At 36.7% G+C, this 13,502-nt stretch overlaps 1 pseudogene; it reads left to right on the forward strand.

Annotated features, from left to right (window-relative positions):
* Positions 1 to 13,502, forward strand: part of LOC129025955 (anosmin-1-like) — a 184,445-nt pseudogene that overhangs the window by 123,169 nt on the left and 47,774 nt on the right.

Here is a 13,502-nt window from a genome sequence, read left to right on the forward strand (position 1 = left end):
TCAGCATTGAAGGGGGGCAAAAGAATAAGGCCTTTATTTCTGATTGAGAAATTTAGGGGAAGTGTCAGAGTGGTGGCATTTTGTCTGAGCCTGGAAATATTCAAGGGTCTTTAGTTAGCAGAAAGCAAGACATTTCAGAGTGAAAAAATAAATAAACACCACGAACAGCCCATGGTTTTATGAAGTACCTGGCAATGTGTTTCTCGGAAAGCTGGGTTTGTAGATAATATCTGTGACAAAAATTAAACAGATACTGGGAGGTAGACTGACAAATAAAATGGTAGCCAGTCATGAAGATGGATGCCTTGAAGGGGATGTCAAGATGTTTCTCTTCATTCTGTAGAGAATAGGATACAATGAAAGAGTTTGGGAAGCTAAAGGAGAGAACCTCACTTCTACTTTAGAAAAATAACCACAAAGTACCAATAAGGGATCATTAGTAAAAGAGATTCAGGTACAGGGAAATCGGCTGAAAGGCTGTTGTGAAGGTTGGAACAAGGAGGGGAGTAAAGTTGGGTGACCACCATGGTGACACAATGATTTGAGGATTCTTGAAAATGTATTATGCAATAAAACAACTAAATGTTGTTAGCTTCAAGAACAAATCAAAAAGATTCTAAGATCCCTTAGACATCCTAAAGAATAAAGTTGTCATAAGGATAGATATCCCAGGAGAAGGGACATACCTGAGATAGAGAAATTCAGCAGGCAGGTGGAAAAGATGGTATGCAGCTTAGCCAGGGATTAGGGATAGATTGGAGAAACACTTGCTTAGCAGCAATATGCTAATCATCAAAGTTAAGGTACCCCCATTGCTATGATTATGCACTGAGAAGAAAAGTTTAGGATACAAGCTTGAAAGAAATGCATGTCATGGCAGAACAGGAGTCAAAGATTTACTTGATGAAGTCCCAGATCCACCAAGAAAGCTGAGGATCTTAGAAGAAAAATATCCAAAGGATTTGCATATCTATCAAAACCACCTCTTTCCTCTATCTCTCTATGTGGCCTTTTCTAATATGAAATGTAGAAAGAAGCAGATATTTCAGAGAGAAACCTGAGATCAGATCGTAGCCCCAGGCAACTTATTTAATCTTCCTTAGACTCAAATATCTCCCATTCAATATGTAGATAATTAAGCTTTTACCAACTTCACAAATTCACGGTAAGGATCAGGTGAGACAAATTTATTGTAACTTGAAGCTCACTACTCAGCCATGACCCATCAGCAATAAAAAAGGAGAATGCAGTAAGTATGGTAAACATTTTCTCTAAAAAATATTTTTTAAAAATATATAAATATGCTTTTTAAAAATTATTCAACTCCATCCATCTAAATCTTTGATGACTTTAAAATTTTTCTAAACAAGGCTTACTATGAATTAAGATAAAAATGAAAGAGGACTTGAAATTCAGCCATGTCACCAGCATGTATCAAACATTATTTGCGTTTTGTGTTTGCACATTTTCCAGTTTCTTCTGCGTTTAAACTTACAAAATAGAAGAAGAAATCAAGCATTGTTAACTAGCCTTTCAAGTGAGTTTTCAGTGCTTTCAGGAAATGACCATTGTGGACAGAAGATGATATTAATGGTAATTGGTGTTCTTGTTGTTGATGGCATTCACCATCATGGTGACATAGATTCTATCTCATCCAGTTAGTTTTGCATATTCTATTAGTATTACAAATTTCTTTACAAATTCCCTTTCTGAAATGCCTTTTGCTATTTTGAACTGTGGTTCTATAGTATATCAGTTGCCAGACAACTTGCATACACAGAAGGTGAGAAAGAAATCAGAATGATTAACTACTTTAAAATGAGATATCTGTGAGAAACTTTTGGAGCAGTGCACTCACTCATGCAAAATCCAAACATTATAAATTCATTATTTTCCAATTTTAAACCATTAAGACTATGGTGGAGTGCTTGAGCAGTCATTGCAGAATCTAAAAGACTTGAGCTTTAAAAATCACTCAGGAGATTTCACATGAAGAGATTTCACTTTGCAGTGTTTTCTTTCGTTAAATGGAAAACTCCATGAGAAAGAAGGAAGATCAAATCTGGAAACCGTGTTATAATGACCTTAGAATATATCAGTAGACACAGAGCAAGTTAAAAAATGGGAAAATCACTTGAAACTCTTTATAATGATCTCCTAGTGTGAATTCCATGTTAACCTTAAGTGAAACAACCTTGTAACATGATTTATTCAGAAGAAGGCACATGAAATGACTGCTGTAGAGATTACTAAGGAATAAATCACTTGTTCAGAATCAGGAATCAGTTTATACTCTCTAAAAAAAAAAAAGAAAAGAAAAGTTAAAACAAAAAGGAGCAAATAGCTGAACGGAGTGTCAGAAGACTTCAGAAGTGAAACCCTGTATGAAGAGGCCACTTTTATGAAAGGAAATCTCAGTTGTCATCAGATCAGATTCATCTTTTCCATATTTGTTCTTCCTCAACTTATACTTCGAGTCACATGCAGATTGTTTTAATTGATATGGTCCTGTTTCAGGTGTCCCCCTGAAGCCCAGAGAAGGGTTACAATTTACAGAACTGCCATCTGGACAGCTGGAGGTTAAGCGGTCCTGCAAATTCCATATTCCTATTGAGCCTGTGATGTTTGTGGTACAAAGAAGGTGGAATTATGGAATCCATCCTAGAGAAGACGATGTCACTCATTGGCAGACAGTGGTTCAGGTAAAAGCTTCATATAGACTTTGATTTTCATCCTGGAGGTAGTGTCTGCTACATAACCTACACACATAAAACTAACTTGCTATGCCTCAAAATAGCTTGACTACAGAAATTACTTACTCAGATAGGGAATAAACAATATAAAGGTCTGCTAAAGAGAGGATGAGGTTCACAGATATGAACAAATATGCTCAGAAACTCAACCATTGGAATAATTTCTCCAAAATATACATAGAAGGGAGATAATTTTATAATCTGTTCACATGTATTTTCTCCAAGAAGCACATTTCCCTCAGCCAAACTCAAAGCCAATTAGAGTAAGGGAAATGAAACTTTGTGAGGACTAATTTGACATTTAATCATCTAAATGCCTTCTCTTCTGTTTCTCCCGCATTTATTCCTTTATCCCACCCAGACTTAAAGAGCATGGGGTAAGATTTATATTACAAAATTACTTATTGGGACATAGCCAGCAGCCCATAAACCTTCACCAGTGTTTTCTTCTTTGTCTTAGTCAACTTAAAAACTGTGCACATGTACCCTAAAACTTAAAGTATAATTAAAAAAAACTGATACACCATCTGTATGGCAACACTCCTAGAGTTTATCCTAACAGTGCGTCTTCCTCTTCTGTCTTGTTGATGAGAAAAGCGAAGTCTTCTTTATTTTCTTTCTTTTTATGAGCCATTAAAAGTACAACCAGCTGCTACTCGCTGCTTCCCACCACACACACACAAACACACACACACACACACACACACACGAAACCCTACATGGATGTAAAAAGTAACAGATTCTGAATATGAAACTGTTCCATGCGTTGAGACAATGAAAATGCCTTCCCACATTTATGTCTATAAGAAAAAATTGTCACCTTAAGTTGATTAGATCATTTTTTTCCAAGGACTAGATTCCTATATTTTTGTTAGTAAATGAAAAATAAATGTCAATATTTAGGTGTTTGCAAGAAGAATATTTTCTAAATAGCACTATCTCAAAGGGGTTAAGCACTAAAATAAGACAATGTTAAAACCCCAAAATAAGTAAGAAGTTTGATGTAAAACAACAACAACATTAAATTGGAAAAAAAACTGGTCAAATCAATTCAGTAATTCTATTCTATACTTATTTTATGAAAAAAACTTTGCTTCAATAAAACATAAAGCTACTCAGAATACAGCCTGAAATTCCATTTGATTTACATGCCATACTTCCCTAAATCATGGTACAGATTCATTTGAAATTTTTCCAAATTACTTGAAGATTTATGAAAATAACTGAAAATAAGATCATCTCTTTTATCTCCAAAAGATTTTTGGAAAGAAGAAAGCTCTTTTATTATTGTTGTTGTTATTATTTTATCCTGTTAATGCTACATGTAATACCTCCTTGTCTGCTAAACACTGTGGATACCATGCCAACTTTAAGCTTTTTAAATTCACAGCTGAAACTCTAAATAATGAAGTTGAAAGTGTTTTCTCAATGTCTGCCAAAGCAGATAGAAAGTTACATGTAAGAGTTCACATTCTTCCTTTGTTCTCAGAAATGTTATTTTAGATATTGATGTAAACATGACAGTCATTTTCATGTTCTTATAAGCTGAGGTTGTTATAACCTCAGTTATTATAAATGAAAGTGTAGGAATGTTTAAATCCAATCCTGTTTCCCTAGTTTCATCCAAAGAGCAAGTTGAGTTCAGCACCTGGTGTAGATGAAGGCACAGACTGTAGGTGGCTATTTCTTGGAATTCAAGGCAAAGGTTTTCAAGATCCTACCAATGGAAATAAAACACGGAAGATTGTTGAAAGCAGGTATATAGTATGAAGACTATTAAAGTTATTTGATATCTTAAAATTGTAGTACTAGAGACAGCAAAACCTGCTGATCTTCCTCAGTATCATTTTTTCCCTTTTGGGCATTTTATTGAACAAATACATGCTAACACATTTCACCCTTTATGATCAAGACTGGTTCTTCACAGATGTTACATGATTTACTCAAAGGTTTTTTTAAACAGTGGCTCAGGTTATAATTTACTTCCAGAAATTGTTAGTGGTCTTTAAGCATGTGGGTTGTTATAGCTATTTTTACAATTATATTTGGCATGTGAGTTAAAATAATATTTTCTTTCTGTAACTTGGAGGTGATTTCATCTTCTTGTCTGTAATGTAACAATGGTTACTCATAAATATTTTCTGTTGATTGAATCTCTCAAATGCTGTAATTAATCACCAGATTTAAAAATAGCCTGAGCTCTTGTCATGAGATTTTGACTTCAAGAGATGTTTAATTCTTTGGGGTGAAATATAAGTGGTTCCTTGATCCCTGACAGCTCTCTTCATAACTTGGCATGATAAGCACCACTTATCAGAAGGAAGACAGGCTGCTAGGTTAGTGTATTTTTCTAAACAGATCCAACCAACATGTGAGAATAAAAATTGACATGTTCCCTTTGCTCTGTGAAATGTCCCCTCAGACCACAGATGAGCGAGTTCAACTGACTGACATAAGACCCAACCAATAGTACCAGTTTCGAATGGCTGCTGTGAATGTGCATGGAACTCGAGGCTTCACTGCCCCCAGAAAACACTTCCGTTCTTCCAAAGGTCAGTCTAAAATACATACATACATAGAATATAGATTCACTGTCACCATGTTCATATTAATGAACCCTGTCTTAAGACTCAACAGGTGGCTTTGCTGTTTTAAAGAATGAGACCAGATGTGTTAACGGTGCAGATTTATGGTTAAGGACAAATTGGAATTTTGCCTGCAGTATGTCACAGAAGATAACATAAGGGAGTTTTTTTTAAAACTTTGAAGTGGCGGGGGGTTTTCATTATCAACATCTGTTGCATTTTTGGTTAAAGATATTTTGCATTAAGCACTATTCAGTTCATTTTCAAAGAGAAAGACTGAATTTAAGCTATTCTAGACAAAATAGCCTTCGTTGAAATGATTGTTAAATTGAGAGTGAATTTCACTCCTCCCTTTGCTTCATAACGTCTAGAATTTAAACCCCTCCCGAGTAATTTAATCATTGCTATAATTTTGTTCAGTTTTGACTGCACTGATATTTTAAAATCTCTGTGGAAACAAATGAACAATGTGTTACATTTGCAGTTAATCTGTGACAGTTGAAGCAGGTTTATTTTCTAGTTGTGTCCATATGGCTGTATACCTTCCAAATTTAGACATCTGCTTGACTAATTTATAAGGATCTGTTTTCACAGATATAGATTAGTTACCTTGTTCTCCTACTAATCAGAAGTTATCTTCTTATGCAGAAACTAATTTAAATTTATTTTATTTTACATAAATTTATTGATTGTGACATTAATGAATAATGTAACCCTTTGCATTTAAAAGCCTTTAAAAATCGGGGGGGGGTGCTTTTTTTTCTTTTCTTTTTTTTTTTTCCTCCCAAGGAGGCAAATTCATGAACTAAGCAAACTTTAAAGTGAAATTGTAAATGAAGACATCAAACCCTGTCTTAAGACTCTGTCTCCAACTGATCTGAAAATTTAATGAGGCATGTGAAATAATTAATTGTGGGTTAGTAGGTAGTGATAATAAAAAGTTTCAGAATGTGTCACCTTAAGTTTTATGGTTCAAATGTGATCCAGACATGTTGTGGTCAAAATGTGTTACCATTTATTCAGTTGCCTGCAGGGTTTGGGCTGGTGCTCTGTGAACAAGACTGCAAATTCAGACATCAGATGGAAGCAGTTCCCAGCCTCTAGAGACAGATGCTGAATTAATTTCCTATAAGAGTTGTGGTAGCACCTCTGTGTAATGAAGGTGAGCAGGTGGTTTTGCTCCCATGATTCACATGTATACATGTGAATCCCATGTATACATGTATCCCATGATACAGCCTTGCTATCCTCAGGATCTGGGCAGAGATCTTTTGACAGGGCCAGGATCTGGGGAGAGTAGGAAGGTCAAGCTGTTCTGACACTTCCTGGTATATTGGAGCAACTTAATAATCTAGAATGGGAACTGTGTCTCCCAAATTTAAGTGGACTTTTATTTAAGGAAATGCAACTATTGCAGTTATCATTAAAATGTTGTTCTGTCACTGTTATAAATACATCTAAAATTCACACTTCCATGTATCTCATTGTGAGGAACATTCCAAGCCTTAGTTCTTCAAATCTTACAAACCAAAAATGTCTGCACAGAATTAATTGAAGATTCCATTATATTTTAAATATAGATGAATCCCAGAATGACAGGTCTAACATATCAGACAAAAGGGGGTAGACATTCCCTCTATGATCTCTAAAGCCAACTTAATCACTAACAAGGTGAGGCCACATCTTTTTCTCATTCTTACCAAATGTCGAAAGATCTTTACTGGGAAAAATGCATTAAAGAACTTTATTGAAATATAATTTTTATGTCATAAAATTCACTTTAAATATACAGTTCAGTGACTTTTAGAATTTACTGACTTGTGCAACCATCACCATCATCTCATTTCTGTTTTTTTCTTTTTCTTGTTTTTTTTTTTTTTTTTTGAGACAGAGTCCCAGTCTGTCGTCCAGGCTGGAGTGCAGTGTCACGATCTCGGCTCACTGCAAGCTCCACCTCCTGGGTTCATGTCATTCTCCTGCCTCAGCCTCCTGAGTAGCTGGGACTACAGGCGCCCACCACCACGGCTGGCTAATTTTTTGTATTTTTAGTAGGGATGGTGTTGTACTGTGTTAGCCAGGGTGGTCTTGATCTCCTGACCTCATTGTCCGTCCGCCTTGGCCACCATCATCTAGTTTTAGAATGAGTCCATCATCCCAATAATATCCTTTATACCTTACTGGGAAAATTTAAAGGTAGAAATAAAGTTAATTTTGTGTCTTTAGCTTCCTTTATTGCCCGTGTATCTGAACTGCAATCCCATGGAATGGGGAGTATCCTGCAGCTTTGTACTTAATCTATTTCTTAGAAAAACCTAATTTTTTTTTTGAAAGGCCAAAAGCATAGCAGTCACAGTGATCGATAAATGATTACTCCCTTTCGGGAAATCGGAGCATCCCCTTAAGCACTCTTTCTCTCAATAGCCTCCATTTGAGTAATCCGCAATGCTGCTATTGCAGCAGTTTGTGGCAAAAGGGGCCTGCAGTCATTCTCGACTCTAAACATTTTCTGCAAGCCACCGCAAATCCTCAGATCTGCCTTGATTCACCTTTCCCTGTGTTTCCCCTAATCAGCTCAGTTCTGTCTTTAACCGGGAATTGTATTAGCTTCCTAATCACATCCCCACTTCTGCCTCCTGGCTTCTGCCTTAAGGCTTCTGGACTCCTGTTTCCTGATCCTGGCCCCTCATTCCTGCTTTCAGATCCCCACTTCCGGATCCTGGGTTTCAGACCCTGGCCTCTCATCCCTGCTTCTGGATTTCCACTTCTGGATACCCTCCTTTTTAGTCTTCTCTCAACACAGCCACCTGAGTGATCCTGCTAAAATCTGAGCCACTTCCCAGCAGTTTTTTGCTCAACGTGCCCCAGCAGCTTCCCCCATCTGACTCAGAGTAGAAGCCATGTTCTTTACAATGGATTTTAAGACCCAGTTAACCCCCCTTTCTCCTTCCTCTCAGACTTCATGGCTACACTGCCTGTTTTCCTGCTCATCCTGCTAGGCTCCTCTGTGTTCTCTGAATACTATAATCTTTCCATTTCTTCAGGATATTGGCATTTACTTCGTCCTGGACTGGGGATATGCTCTTCCTTCAGCTTGTTGAAAGGCTGTCTGGCTCACCTTCTTTATACAAATATCTCTTTTCCAGCAAAACCATCTTTAGTCATGCTACTTATATGTATAAACAAACAAGCAAACAAATCCACTTTGCCCGTGTTGTATTTTTGTTCTTATTTTCTGTTATGACTGTCTACCCTGCCTTAGTATTTTTCTTGTTAATCTTGTCCACTGTTTCTCCTTGCATCCAATTAGGATGAATGTGTGTGTCTGTTTCTGTGTTTCATAAGACCAGTTATGTTTTCTTTTTTACTTATTATTCCCACTGCCTAGAACAGTACCTGACACATAGTAGCTGCCCAACAAATCTTTGTCCAATATATGAGGAAATGAAACATGAGTAATAAAAAGAGAAGGTAAATGCAGAAAATGTTGTTGTTTTTTCTGTCTTCAAATTTTCTCAATAAGGCATGAAGGATTGATATTTTTGGGGTGATGGACTCATTCTAGAACCCAGTGATGGTGATGGCTACACAACACAGTAAGTACTAAAAAGTCAATGAGCACTTAAGATGAGATAATTTTATGGTATGAAAATTACATATTTCAAAAAAGTTGTTAAAGATATTTTTTTCCCAGTGAGGCTCTTTTCTACATTTGATGAGCTTGAGGAAGGTAGTGAAAGAGGTGCCACCATCTTGTTAGTCAAGTGGTTAAGTCTCCTTTAGACACATCCTGGAGGGAGTGTCTTCCACCATTTTATTGATTCATTAAACTCCTATCATTCTGTGATGCATCTTTACTGAAAACGGAATCTACTATGAATTCAGTGCTTACATTTTTGGTACGTAAGAGTACAAGAACTAACACTTGGGATGCACCTCAAATTAAGACATTTGGAAATGTAAATTTTGAGTATTTGTCCACCTGAAGAGCTAGAACATTTTAATGATGACTGCAATGACTGCTGTGTTTCAAAAAATGGTGCATTTTCATCCAATAAATGCCCATTTATCTCTGTTTGCTCCAGACCTGAAACTGTGCCAGTCTTCCAGTGGTTTATAATTACTTTAAAAAAACAATGACCACTTCCAATGTAGCAGTCTGCGCAAAGCCTGAGCAATTTTCTATTGTATTTGATTTAGATAGAGAGCCAGGTTTGACAACTTAACCTGTGTCAAGGAAAGGGGGAAGGGTTTTTTGTGTGTTGTTCGTTTGTTTATTTTCATCTACTATGAATACCTCAGCAAATAAAAGTAAAATTAAACCAAAAAAATAGATAAAATGAGCTCCATTTAGTTTAGATTCACTACTTGGGATTCATGAGCTATAAAGCTGATTTTCAGGGAAAAGCCAGACTTTTTGTCCTTATCTTTGTTATAGTTATTTTAAAATACAAAATTAGTCTATATTTGCCAAAATGGATTGGCTGTGTAATTTTTTCTTAACCCATTTATTTTCACATAACTTAGACCTAACTCATCTGTTTTTATAGTAAATTCTAAGTTATTGTGAATAATGCTGCAATAAACATACGTGTGCATGTGTCTTTATAGCAGCATGATTTATAATCCTTTGGGTATATACCCAGTAATGGGATGGCTGGGTCAAATGGTATTTCTAGTTCTAGTTCCCTGAGGAATCACCACACTGACTTCCACAATGGTTGAACTAGTTTACAGTCCCACCGACAGTGTAAAAGTGTTCCTATTTCTCCACATCCTCTCCAGCACCTGTTGTTTCCTGACTTTTTAATGATTGCCATTCTAACTGGTGTGAGATGGTATCTCATTGTGGTTTTGTATTTCTCTTATAGCCAGTGATGGTGAGCATTTTTTCATGTGTTTTTTGGCTGCATAAATGTCTTCTTTTGCAAAGTGTCTGTTCATGTCCTTTGCCCACTTTTTGATGGGGTTGTTTGTTTTTTTCTTGTAAATTTGTTTGAGTTCATTGTAGATTCTGGATATTAGCCCTTTGTCAGATGAGTAGGTTACAAAAATTTTCTCCCATTTTGTAGGTTGCCTGTTCACTCTGATGGTAGTTTCTTTTGCTGTGCAGAAGCTCTTTAGTTTAATTAGATCCAATAGCAAAGACTTGGAACCAACCCAAATGTCCAACAATGATAGACTGGATTAAGAAAATGTGGCACATATACACCATGGAATACTATGCAGCCATAAAAAATGATGAGTTCATGTCCTTTGTAGGGACATGGATGAAATTGGAAATCATCATTCTCAGTAAACTATCGCAAGAACAAAAAACCAAACACCGCATATTCTCACTCATAGGTGGGAATTGAACAATGAGAACACATGGACACAGGAAGGGGAACATCACACTCTGGGGACTGTTGTGGGGTGGGAGGAGTGGGAGGGATAGCATTGGGAGATATACCTAATGCTAGATGACGAGTTAGTGGGTGCAGCGCACCAGCATGGCACATGTATACATATGCAACTAACCTGCACATTGCACACATGTATCCTAAAACCTAAAGTATAATAATAATAAATAAATAAATAAATAAATAAATTGAAAAAAAATTCTAAGTTATTCATAAGTTGGTAAATTAGTTTCATGCTTTTCCTCTTCTTGGTGAATAACATTTCTGAATATTTTTATTGCTAACTCTTCCTCTACCAGAAGAAAATGCATGAATATAGAATGGGCAAAATCATTAATTTTTGTAAGAGTTTCAGATAATTTTTATATTTGCTAATTTAAATTATCTATACTGTATTTTCTTCTGGTACTTGAGAAGGGAAATTGGCTTCAAAATTAAAAATGAATAATAGTTTAATAGGTTAATGCCTAGTTCTCATTTCTACTTTTCATCTCTTTATTAAGAATGTGGGACTGCTTCCTTGTACCAAGTAAGTTACCTTCACAGGTCATTCCTGAGCCATCAGTCCTGCCAGATCCTAGGGTCTACCTAAACTTTTCTATCCCATTCCATTTGGAACAAACAGCATAAATCCTCTGAGCACAAGGTATTATTGTGTCTGCATATTCCTACATAAGTTGATATTTGCTGCTTTGAAACGCATGTCTGACAAATAAAGATTGCCCACCAAAGTTAAGAAACCTTCAGAAGCTGATCCAAGTGAAGGCTTTGAGTGTGAGCAGGTTAGTTAGGAGGTGATCCAGGAATGTGGTAAGAAGGGAAGCAGAGCAGGATGTAGAAGTGTTGCTGGAATGAAGGAGGTCCAAAGAGACCACAGAGTGAAACAGGATAATTTAATTGAATGCGCTCAGACCCAGTGGATTAACATCCAAAAACTGGGCCCAGAGCAAAGACAGCACTTGCCTTTTATACAGACTTAAAAAAATGGCTGGGCCAGCTTGAAACAAGCTTACAGTGGCATGAAGTGTAGTGGCGTGAAAGCAAGGATACAGAGGCAGAACAAAGGCAGTTAATAAAATAGTAACAGGTTCATAACTCAGGATTACATGCGACTCTTGCTGTGCAGTCCAGATGGCTGTTACCTAGGCTTGCTCTCGTGCCTTATTTGGGTTTGTCTCATAACCTTCAATATGGTGCCTAGATGACTGCAGCCCAGGCCTGCTCAGGCATGTCTTATAACCTTCACCTTGCTGCTTAGGTAAAACAGAATACTTGAAGTTACTAGTTACAGAAAACAGGACTCTATAAACTCATAAGTTTACTCATATCATAGGGGAAAGGAAAATTTGTTTTCTTCTCCCTATGTTGAGGGAGTGCTGGGATAGTCCCACAGTACAATCCTTTGAGCCCTGGCTTCTTTGATAATGTTATTAAGACTTCGCCTGGGTCTGGGCTTTGCCTGTTACTGCCTTTGGGATGAGTCAGCCTAACATACAAAGAAAGCTTGTTTGTGAAGCACAAACATCTCAGAGCTCCTCATTGGAGGGGATTAATGGTGTTATGGTATTCTAGCACCAGTGCAGTCAGTCACTGTCTACAGCTGTTCCTAGTGTATCCTGTTTGGATACTGGCAGAGCTTGCCCTGGGCCCAGACACAATGTTAGGTAAGGAGGTACAGAGGTAATCAAACAGGCATCCCTTTCTAGTTTCTTTTTTTTTTTTTTTCACCTTTCTCATTTCCCCAAATTTGACAAGCTTTACATTATTGCCCACTTCTTGGAATGAGAAGACCACTAATGTCTAACCAATAGAGAGCTCAAACTTTATGAATAACCAGTTTGGAGTCAGGGTTACAAATACAAAAATACTGTGGTCTCCATGTTGCAGTTGCTTATCTTTTTTCAGTAAATTGGTGTTTAACCTTTCCTTCTTGTTGTTATTTATTAAATGAGTAGAAAAATACATACATTGCATGCTTAGTATTGGTAGTATATATTGTGAAGTAGCTGCTACCTATTAAAAAATAGTATTTACTAGTTTGCTGAATCTGGGAAATAATGCGTTTGTTTCTGACTACCATGATCACATTTCTGTGTCAATATGGGTAGTAAAAGAAGGAAGAGTTCCAATTTTGTGGATTGTATAAGGGAAAATCGAAATTCACTTTTTTTGGTATGTGGCCAAAAGCAGGCAAACATGTTTGTTCATTTGAAATTAGTTATCAATTTGACATAACAAAATAACACACTTTTAAGGGATCTTATGAAGAAACATGTAAAAATCTAACTTAAATTATCTTTAACCTAGCATAATATCTTAGTCATCATATTCATTTCTCTTCAAATCCCAAGTTCTTCATCTATCTTTTTCTCCTTATTTCCCTGTATATGTAGGATACACTTCAAAGGAAAAGGAAGCAGACAGCACTGTTTTCACAGCATATAAGTATCACATGGATGTTACTCCACGCATGCGTTACTGTGTCAGCAAAACTAGAGCAGACATCACTGGTGGTAATAAAGTTCCCTGTTGCCCCGTGGGGACCCATGACTTTTTACTTTGTTCCACAGCTGCTCAGGATGTGCCATTTCCAGTGGGCAAAAGGCTTGGCTGTACATATGTCTTGAAACTATGTAATAGTTGGAAATATGCTCGCAGTGTAGCTTCAGCAGTTTTGCTAAGATTTTTTTTTTTTTTTTTTAATGGAGAAGGAATACTACCCCAACTGCTAAGTCGGGAAAGAAAAAAGAAAAGGTTAAATATTG

Source organism: Pongo pygmaeus, chromosome Y (assembly GCF_028885625.2).
Source record: "Pongo pygmaeus isolate AG05252 chromosome Y, NHGRI_mPonPyg2-v2.0_pri, whole genome shotgun sequence".
NCBI lineage: Eukaryota > Metazoa > Chordata > Mammalia > Primates > Hominidae > Pongo > Pongo pygmaeus.